Below are 8,423 nucleotides of genomic sequence, written 5' to 3'. Positions count from 1 at the left end.
GCATCCATGATTATATGGCTTTGGGCACTATGTCAAGGCGAATGACACATGGTTACAATGCATGTGTTCGCTGTGACAGGAATCCGCTATCATACGCAATACTTAGCAAGATCTGTTACCAAGGACAAGCCGCATCCTAGAAAATACCAAAGACATGTGTTCAATGCAAAGCATGACAACCGTGATCCGCCAAAGAGGCTCACCACCGATGAGTTGCAAGTGGAATTAGAGAAGGTCAAGCATATTACACTAGGAAACCATCCTAGTAATGGTAGCGGGAAAAGGAAGCGTGGCAGGGCAGAAGAGATATTATTGTTTACCCGCAGGTCCACTTTGTGGGACTTGGAGAATTGGAAATATTTGGATCTGCGACATAATCTTGATGTGATGCACATCGAGAAAAATATATATGACAGCATTATTGACACACTTCTTAATATTGAAGGCAAAATGAAAGGTACCTTAATATCTTGGATTGATTTGACACACCTGGGTATAAGACAAGATTTGTAGGTGCAAGATGAAGGTAAACCATAGGATATGGCACCGGCTGTGTACGTCTTGGACAAGGTAAAAAGAAAAGAATTCTGCGAGGTCCTGTCACGTGTGAGAGATTCCCACATGGATTTGCTTCCAACCCTGAAAGGAGAGTCAGTGCAGATGGAAACAAGGTACAAGGGTTGAAAACTCATGGCTGCCACTTCCCACTTCAAAGGGTTTTACCTGTTATCCTTAGAGGATTGGGCCGCCCTGACTTATACATAGCAGTTGCTGAGTTGGGACAATTCTGCAGGGAACTCTGCAGTAGAAATATCAGGATGGATGCTTTGGAGCATCTTAGATACAAGATACCAACTATCCTATGCGACCTTGAGAAGATATATCCTCCAGCCTTCCTTCATGTGATGGTGCATTTGGCTGTTCATCTACCTGATGAGGCACTACCTAGTGGTCCAGTACAGTATGGCTGGATGTACCCTATGGAAAGGCGGCTAAGCACTTTCAAGGGCTATGTTAGGAACAGAGCTAGACCTGAGGGATCCATTGCAGAGGCCTACATAGCTATAGGAGCGTTGACATTCTGCTCAAAATACATTGAAACAGCTCAGCTTAGCAAAGAGGTGGATGAAGACAATCCCGGGCTCAATGTTTTCGATTATTCTATTCGAGTTACAAGGAAGAGTCGACAAGAGGACAAACCTAAAGATTTGGACAAAATGGTTTGGTTTGTGTTGAATAACTATCCTGAGATACTACCTTATATCATGTAAGTGCTAAGTAGTGCAGCTTGTACATCGTAATCTACTGAACTTGCAGCACATTCTTATATATTTAGATGTTTGACACGATCACTATGTTGTGCAGCATCTACAAAAAGGAGTTATAGTCGCAAAATCCAAAAAACATTGTCAAACTGGTTATGGCAGGATTTGCGAAATGGTTCAAGAGCCATGTAAGCTTTTGAATTGCATTGTCCGTTTTTTTAATATATTGAGTACATAAGATGATCGTCTTGTCTATTTTCTAACCATAGGTTAAGAATATGCGGGGGGATGGGCAGGCAGTTGATGATGCCCTTTACTCACTAGCAATGGGTCCTGATACTCGTGTAAGACATTATGAATCTTGCATTGTTGGAGATGTGCGCTACAACACCCTTGCACGAGATGAAGGCAGGAAGACACAAAACAGTGCCATCATGAGCATGGATATATATGACAAAGAGACAACTGAAATGTATGCTAACATAACACACATTCTTCAGTTGTAGGATATCTCCAGTTTCGAGGATCATTGGTGTGTGGTTCTGTTGTGCTGTCGTTGGTATAACCTGTTTTCTAGGATCGCAAAACCCAAAGCTGATGATTATTTTAAATCCATCAATGTCAAGGTGGCGTACCGGACCAACGAGCCTTTTATTTTGGCAAATCAAGAAACATAGATATTTTTCTTGGAAGACACATTTGCTCGCAGCGATGACTAGATAGTATTGCAAATATTTGAGCAGAGGAATTCGTTTAATAAAGTTGCACAACAAGATGATGCTTACACTGCTCCTGATGTACAAGATAATACGGATGTTCCTAATATCTTTGAGAACCATCATGTCAATGACGCCGGCGAAAAGATTGCCTGTCGTGCTGTGGACATACAAGAGTTGACCAAGAAGAAGCCAACGTTCGAGGACGTTGAGGATAAAGAAGAAGATGAGACCATGGGAAATTATGATTCAGATTGATACACATGGCGAAGATGTTGACGCTGCTGCTGCGGATGATGATTACATTGCTTTTGTCATATTTTCCTATCAGAAGACGTTTTTTTATCTACTATGTAAAATTGTGTTTGCTATGACAACTGAAACCGGATGAACATGTTGTTTAGTATTTTCCTGTGAGAACATCACTTGTTATGTATACTGATTTGTGTTTGGTGATTGTATGACGACTAAAACATGATGACATTGTTGTTTAGTTGTTCACATATTTGGCTGTGAAACATCAATTTGATGACATAGTTGGTTGTTGGACAGCAATTTGCTCGACTTCTTCGAATGAGAACAAAGCTGACCCGACAGGGCCTTTGCTAATTTATTTATCTTTCCCTAATAATAAAGCACAGATTGAGTCTCCGGGTTCACCGTCGTGGTAGTTTTGCAATGAAGTCCCTATTGTTTTTTCTATTGAACCCGAAGTCTTTTTCTAATGTGAGAAAATGTTTCGTCCAGGTTTTGTAAACAAAAAACAGGAACATGCACGACCACGGGCTCTCCTCTCTCCCTCTCCTCCCGATCCCAGCCGCCAGGAGGCGCACGACCTGCGCGACGCTCGATCTGGTGCCGTGCCGGCCGATGGCCGACGCCGGTGATCAGAGCACACTACACCACCGGTCTTCCTCAGCTCCTCCTTTCCTTCGCGCGCCCTACCTCCTCGCTGCACGCCACGCGGGAGGGCTCGCGCCCGCCGCTCGACCAGAGCCACCGCTAGCTAGTCCGGTTCCGCGCCGGCTGCCGGCCGATGGCCGACGGAGGTGTTCGAAGCATCCTACACCACCAGTCTTCTTCGTCTCCTCCTTTCGTTTGCATTCCCGAGCTCCTCGCTGTACGCCGCCCGGGAGGGCTCGTGCTCGCCGCTCGACCAGAGCCACCGCCAGTTGGTCGTTGCTGCACTTGCCCGCGACCCCTCCGCCCCCTCTACACCGCCCTCCACCTCAAGTTCTGATGCACATGTGTTTGTGGATGTTCTCAGTTATTTTTTGCACACAAGGTGTTTGTGTGTTTGTCCCAGCCAGTTTCAGTCACAGATCCTTGAGGTATACTCCGACATATGAGACTAACTCTCCTTTCATATGATTCAAAAAATGGTATGATGGTGGGAGTTAATTGGGTTACTAGAATAATGGGTTGCTAATTAATTTACATCATGTGGAGTCTCAAGACACATGGGTACGCCGGCTCCTATTGTTTGACAAATGTATTATCAAATTTTATTTAATCGTATAAAGAAGTTGCAGTTAGGTGTTTCCCTTTTTTATGCCTAGACATAGCAGCTCCAATAAGATCTGGACGCTCATGGTGGATATATTAATTATTCTTATAATGGTCATCTGAATTTGCAGAGACAATTAGATTTTGGAAGCAGAATCCTTGCCTCATAAGATGGATGAGCTGTAGGATTTGGTTCTGTTCATCTTGAATTAGTTTTTCATCATCATTTTCTTTGTATTAGGAATTCAGGCCTTCCAACTCTATTTTTTTTGCATTGTTGGTGTATGCTGGGAGTCACATGGTTATGCATGCTAGCAAACAGTAGGATTGAAAGTCTTACCCTGTAGGTTATTAATATCTTTTCCACTATATTGATGTTCAGCAATTTAATTCGTATAAGGTCACACAAGCAGTTTGGTTTTCAGATTTGTCTTGACAAACATATTTGGTTCAGCAATTTAATTCGTATTAAAGTCACACAAGCAGTTTGGGTTTTAGATTTGTCTTGACAAACATATTTTGCAGACTATCCTTGCATAAACAATTGATTTCTGCAAGTTCCTTTCACTTATTAATTTCTTCCCTTGGTTATGATGTACTGCTATTCGATTTCATGATGATTCATGAGTTTTGTAGTTTTCACTCACAGAATCTTCTTTCTAAACAAGATTGGTTCCCATTGTTACAGTGAAGTAGCCACCGAGCAGTAAGGCCATCGAGTGACACAAGACCACGGGACAGCGTGAGAAGAAGCAGAGGGGTGTCTGGCGGGATGGGGAAGACCACGAGGATGTGTGGCGATGGAGTGCAATCCCAAAGAAGAAGAACATTGCAAAGAAAGACCCTAGCCAAGTGCCACCCAATTCTCTCTCACCGACCCATCTAATGGCCATCAATTCAATTGGTCCAAGTTGTTGCGTTGACCTTCCCATTGATCCACTACATCCACGCTCAGCTGCTTCTGCTATGCTTCTTCTCCATGGCATTGCCGACTGCCAGCGTGCCTGACAACGCGCCTTATGTGACCTGATATGATGCTCCTCTACGTGTTCTTATCACCCCGGTTTCCATGAGGAGAGATGTTCTGCAGTTCTGTGGCTCTACTCCATAGTAATGATGGAGTCTCCTCCAGATGGATAGCAATTATCTCGGGATCATGGTGAGGTTACTGACTCGACCCTTCATTTGGCTCTGTTCGTGTGGATATATTCATGTGCATCTGTAAACTTTATTTAGGTACAACTATTTGTTCTAGCGCTTGTGTTTATTATTTTTGTAACAAGAAGATTTCTTGATCTCATTAAATTGGGGTTTTATGTTGACATGAAATTCTAACTGAATTTGCTATTCAGCTGACAATTCCAACAATTTTTTGTATTGTATTTGCATGTACAGAGTTGTCTAAGCAACGGCTAGGGGGCATATGCTTATCCTATCACTAACATCTTCATCCTATTTGAGCCAGAATAGCTTTGGTGCCCTCTCTCACTCATGGTGAGGCCATGCGTGTTTGCCATGGTTGTGGCTACGAAATCTCAGACTGAGTCGCTTTGGTCGGGCACTATTCAGGTACAACTCACTTTGCTCCACCATTGTTGGTTGCTGTGCATCACATGGTTGACGAAATTCAGAGATTATGTTGATCTTGCTCTTGTAAGACCATTCTTGTTATAAATCATTATTGGGTTGTAGCTAGGGTCTTAGGAATTGATAATTTCCGGATTGTATCCCTAAAAATGTAGTTCTTACAAGATTCTCATTGTCAAATTGTTATTGCAGCATGAGTGAAAAGATGTTCCTTTTAAATGCTTAGATTCTATAGAAACCTCTGATCTATATCCTAAATTATTGTATTGTGTGCTTTTGTAAAATAAACTATATTGATTCAATTTATATATGTAGTACAATGGTTTTTCTCACATCACTAATATCTAACAACAAGGGTGGTACCGAGTTCACTTGCAACCAAAACATTTAAATTCCAGTTCAACATTTGCATATTCCTATCTAATAAACAGTCAGATGTTTCAGATTAACGTGGGAATTTCTAGCATATTCCTCTTTTACGGTGACGCCATATTCGAATTTGAAGGTGTACTTGCATGGCAGAATTCTGATGTGATTCACATGGTCTTCAGTTGAGATGAAACAAAAGCTCTCCAAAGAGAGGAAACAAGCACAAATAAAGCCTGAAGAGATATGCAATTTGGAGTTATAGGAACTGCCACTTCATTATTATATTGGAGTTACACGCAATTTTTTATTATTATAGTGGAGTTACATTATTAAGTGAACTGTCACTTATAAGTTTACTGATTATTATATAGGAAATATGACAGCGAAGACGGCCTACATGCCTCTCGATCGAGTAAATCTCTCCTGGCCTTCAAGAGGCTGCTGGAAATCAACCACCGCGAGGTCCTCAAGGAGCTCTACCACAGGAAAATCAACAACGTTCGATACGTATTCTGTTCCAAAGCTATCTACTTCATGGTGTACGAGAAGTACCGCAGCTGGCTCCTAGGCACTATTCCCTCGCTTGGCGGCAGCCTGGTCAGGACTTGCTTGTCGGGTCGGCCGTGACGGCACATCCCCAATAGATACGTATCCCCTCAACTCGCCTTCTGTCATAGTTTGCTTGGTACCCTCACTAATACATGTTCGCTCCGATATATGTTATGACAATCTGAAGCGCGTCGGGCCGTGGACAATGTTCGATAAAGCGGCCATTACTAGCGACGTGATTGAGTACATCCGCTCCCCATGTATGACATATTGTAGGCATTGGCCACAATCCTTTAATTGACTAGAAACACAGGAGACCTGTAGTTTAAGATGGTGCTCGTCTATGCCTTTTTGGTCTAACTCTGAAATCCATCAGTACCTCTAGTTAGCCAAGGACGAGGTTGAATTTTCGTTGCCTCAGATTTGATGTAGCGTGTTGGCATTGCTAACTTACCCATAACACATGGTCAATCGAGTTTCATTTTAGTATTGTGAGTCTAGGAGCGCACATGCACTCTGTTTACTGGCCATCGAAGAGGGGCTGCCTTTGCACGTCATGGGGTTCAGATTGAAGGAAAATTGGGCTGGACTGTTCTGCTCATGTTAATTGATGGAGCTAAATGTATTGCCTGGCGGAAGATTAGTATAATAGAAAAATGGGGTAGGGTTGCTCGTCCGTTCCGTATAGGTAAGGTTTGTAATTTGGAATACCGAGCAAGTTCTCAAGTAGTGACACCCTGAAGTTTCATTCTAATTTCATCAGGTGTTTGGTGCATGAGGAGATTTTTCATAGTAATCATAACACTTCCTTTCCAGACAGCAAGATGAAACTAAATATTTTGTTCATAGTAATCATACCTATTCCTTTCAAGCTGAAACTAGACACATCCTCATCAGATAAATTGATTCATGTTCTTACTTCATGTCCAGACAGCAAGACGAAACTAAATACTTTTGCTAGCGTATTTGCTGGATCTTGATTTTCGTATATGTTTAGATTTGTCTTACACATGTTGAAGAACCAGATTCAGAGTATTGCCAAGGGATAGCCCAACGTCTTCTTGTGAAACTAGATTAATTGTACAAGATTGAATGTGACAAAACATTATACATGATAATCGTTTCTTTGAAGTTTGAAGGTGGCACATGACATCTTTTCAATTATATATTCATTTAATTCAGTTGGAGAGGAATAAATTATGTTAAAAATCAGTACCATGATATTTTAGTATGATTGGTCCTTTTGGAGTACATTTATAACACAAAAGAATTGTTTGGTGGCCTCATACATTTTTCTCGTGCCTACCTTTGCAGCACATCAGTGACAACATGCTTGGCCATATGTCTCAATTTCGGTGTCTGAAAGCACAAGATTAGATGACTTTTCAGATGATCGGAGACATGGTAAGGTCTCTATATTAAAGTTATTATGAGTCAACCTAATATTTTATTCTGTTTATTGCAAATAGAACCAGAAGCCAAGATACGAGTACGCAATTCAGAACCTTTATGTGGTGTGAACAAGATGAACAACAGGAGAGAATGGTGAGGGAATCGGAATTAAATGGAAAACAGGGTTAGCGGCTCAGATCAGCGACATGAACTCCTCAATTTTCCCTATTGTATTAGCCCAAGTACGGAGTATCTTTATCCTGCTCTCGCAGTGGGATACGAAACGCACTCTTCCATCCAGTTCCTCCTCCCGGTCAACCCAAGTACATTGCAAACGATGTTTGCTTGTAGGGAAGCATCATTGAATTAGATGTATTTACGAGTTATAAATGTTAAGTACGTGGATACTTTTTCCCCGTTGCAACGCACGGGCATTTTGTATCGGGTTGTCCTGGTGTTGCAACCTAGGAAGTATAAACAGGGTCCATCGTCACCATGGATGAAAACCTTGTCAAGCCTTACTTTTTGCAGGTTGCCTTATTTCTGTTTCTTTTAGAGAAAAGATAGCAATTTCGTTCATTACAATCCTGTTGCACGGACCCTGCTAGATCGCGGTGCGTCGAGATCATAATTGCTACACTCAAAGGTTACATTGACCATATTGCTGACATTTGGAAAAATTATATTAAAAATGTTGCATAATAGCATGTGGAGCGATTTATACATAATATTTCGCCTGGTGCAACGCACAGGCATTTTTTCTAGTTTATTACCAAAAGGGCCTCTACTATTTATTTATGAGCAAAATGGGATACCCCCTGTTTCCATTAATACAAATCATTAGATGTTCACAACACTACGCCCAGCATCAGCAACTTCCCAGAAATGCAAATCACATGAATCTTCCCTTTTCTGCACGAATAAAATTGGAGGATCATCAACCAAACTATTAAAAATTTCAACAACCGAAAGCAGCAGAACAACATTTAAATATATTATTACCCCATGATTCGGGCATTTGTAGAAGACTAGGCCATGG

The 8,423-nt window shown here is 41.7% G+C and overlaps 1 long non-coding RNA gene across 4 annotated transcripts; it reads left to right on the top strand.

The window, feature by feature from the left end:
• The first annotated feature begins 2,751 nt into the window (after positions 1–2,751).
• On the top strand, positions 2,752–7,910 carry LOC125552297 (uncharacterized). 4 transcript variants are annotated; one of them, XR_007303503.2, is made up of 5 exons: positions 2,752–3,312; positions 4,176–4,646; positions 4,953–5,056; positions 5,815–7,396; positions 7,462–7,910. It is a non-coding gene; the product is annotated as an uncharacterized LOC125552297 (long non-coding RNA). The 4 variants fall into 4 exon arrangements; XR_015601478.1 differs by having other exon boundaries at positions 4,958–5,056; positions 5,815–7,910; XR_007303502.2 differs by having other exon boundaries at positions 5,815–7,910.
• The last annotated feature ends 513 nt before the right edge of the window (positions 7,911–8,423 follow it).

This window comes from Triticum urartu, chromosome 4A (assembly GCF_056163025.1).
Source record: "Triticum urartu cultivar PI428250 chromosome 4A, HENAU_Tu73, whole genome shotgun sequence".
Classification (NCBI taxonomy): domain Eukaryota; kingdom Viridiplantae; phylum Streptophyta; class Magnoliopsida; order Poales; family Poaceae; genus Triticum; species Triticum urartu.
This window is presented reverse-complemented; position numbering and strand designations above follow the sequence as displayed.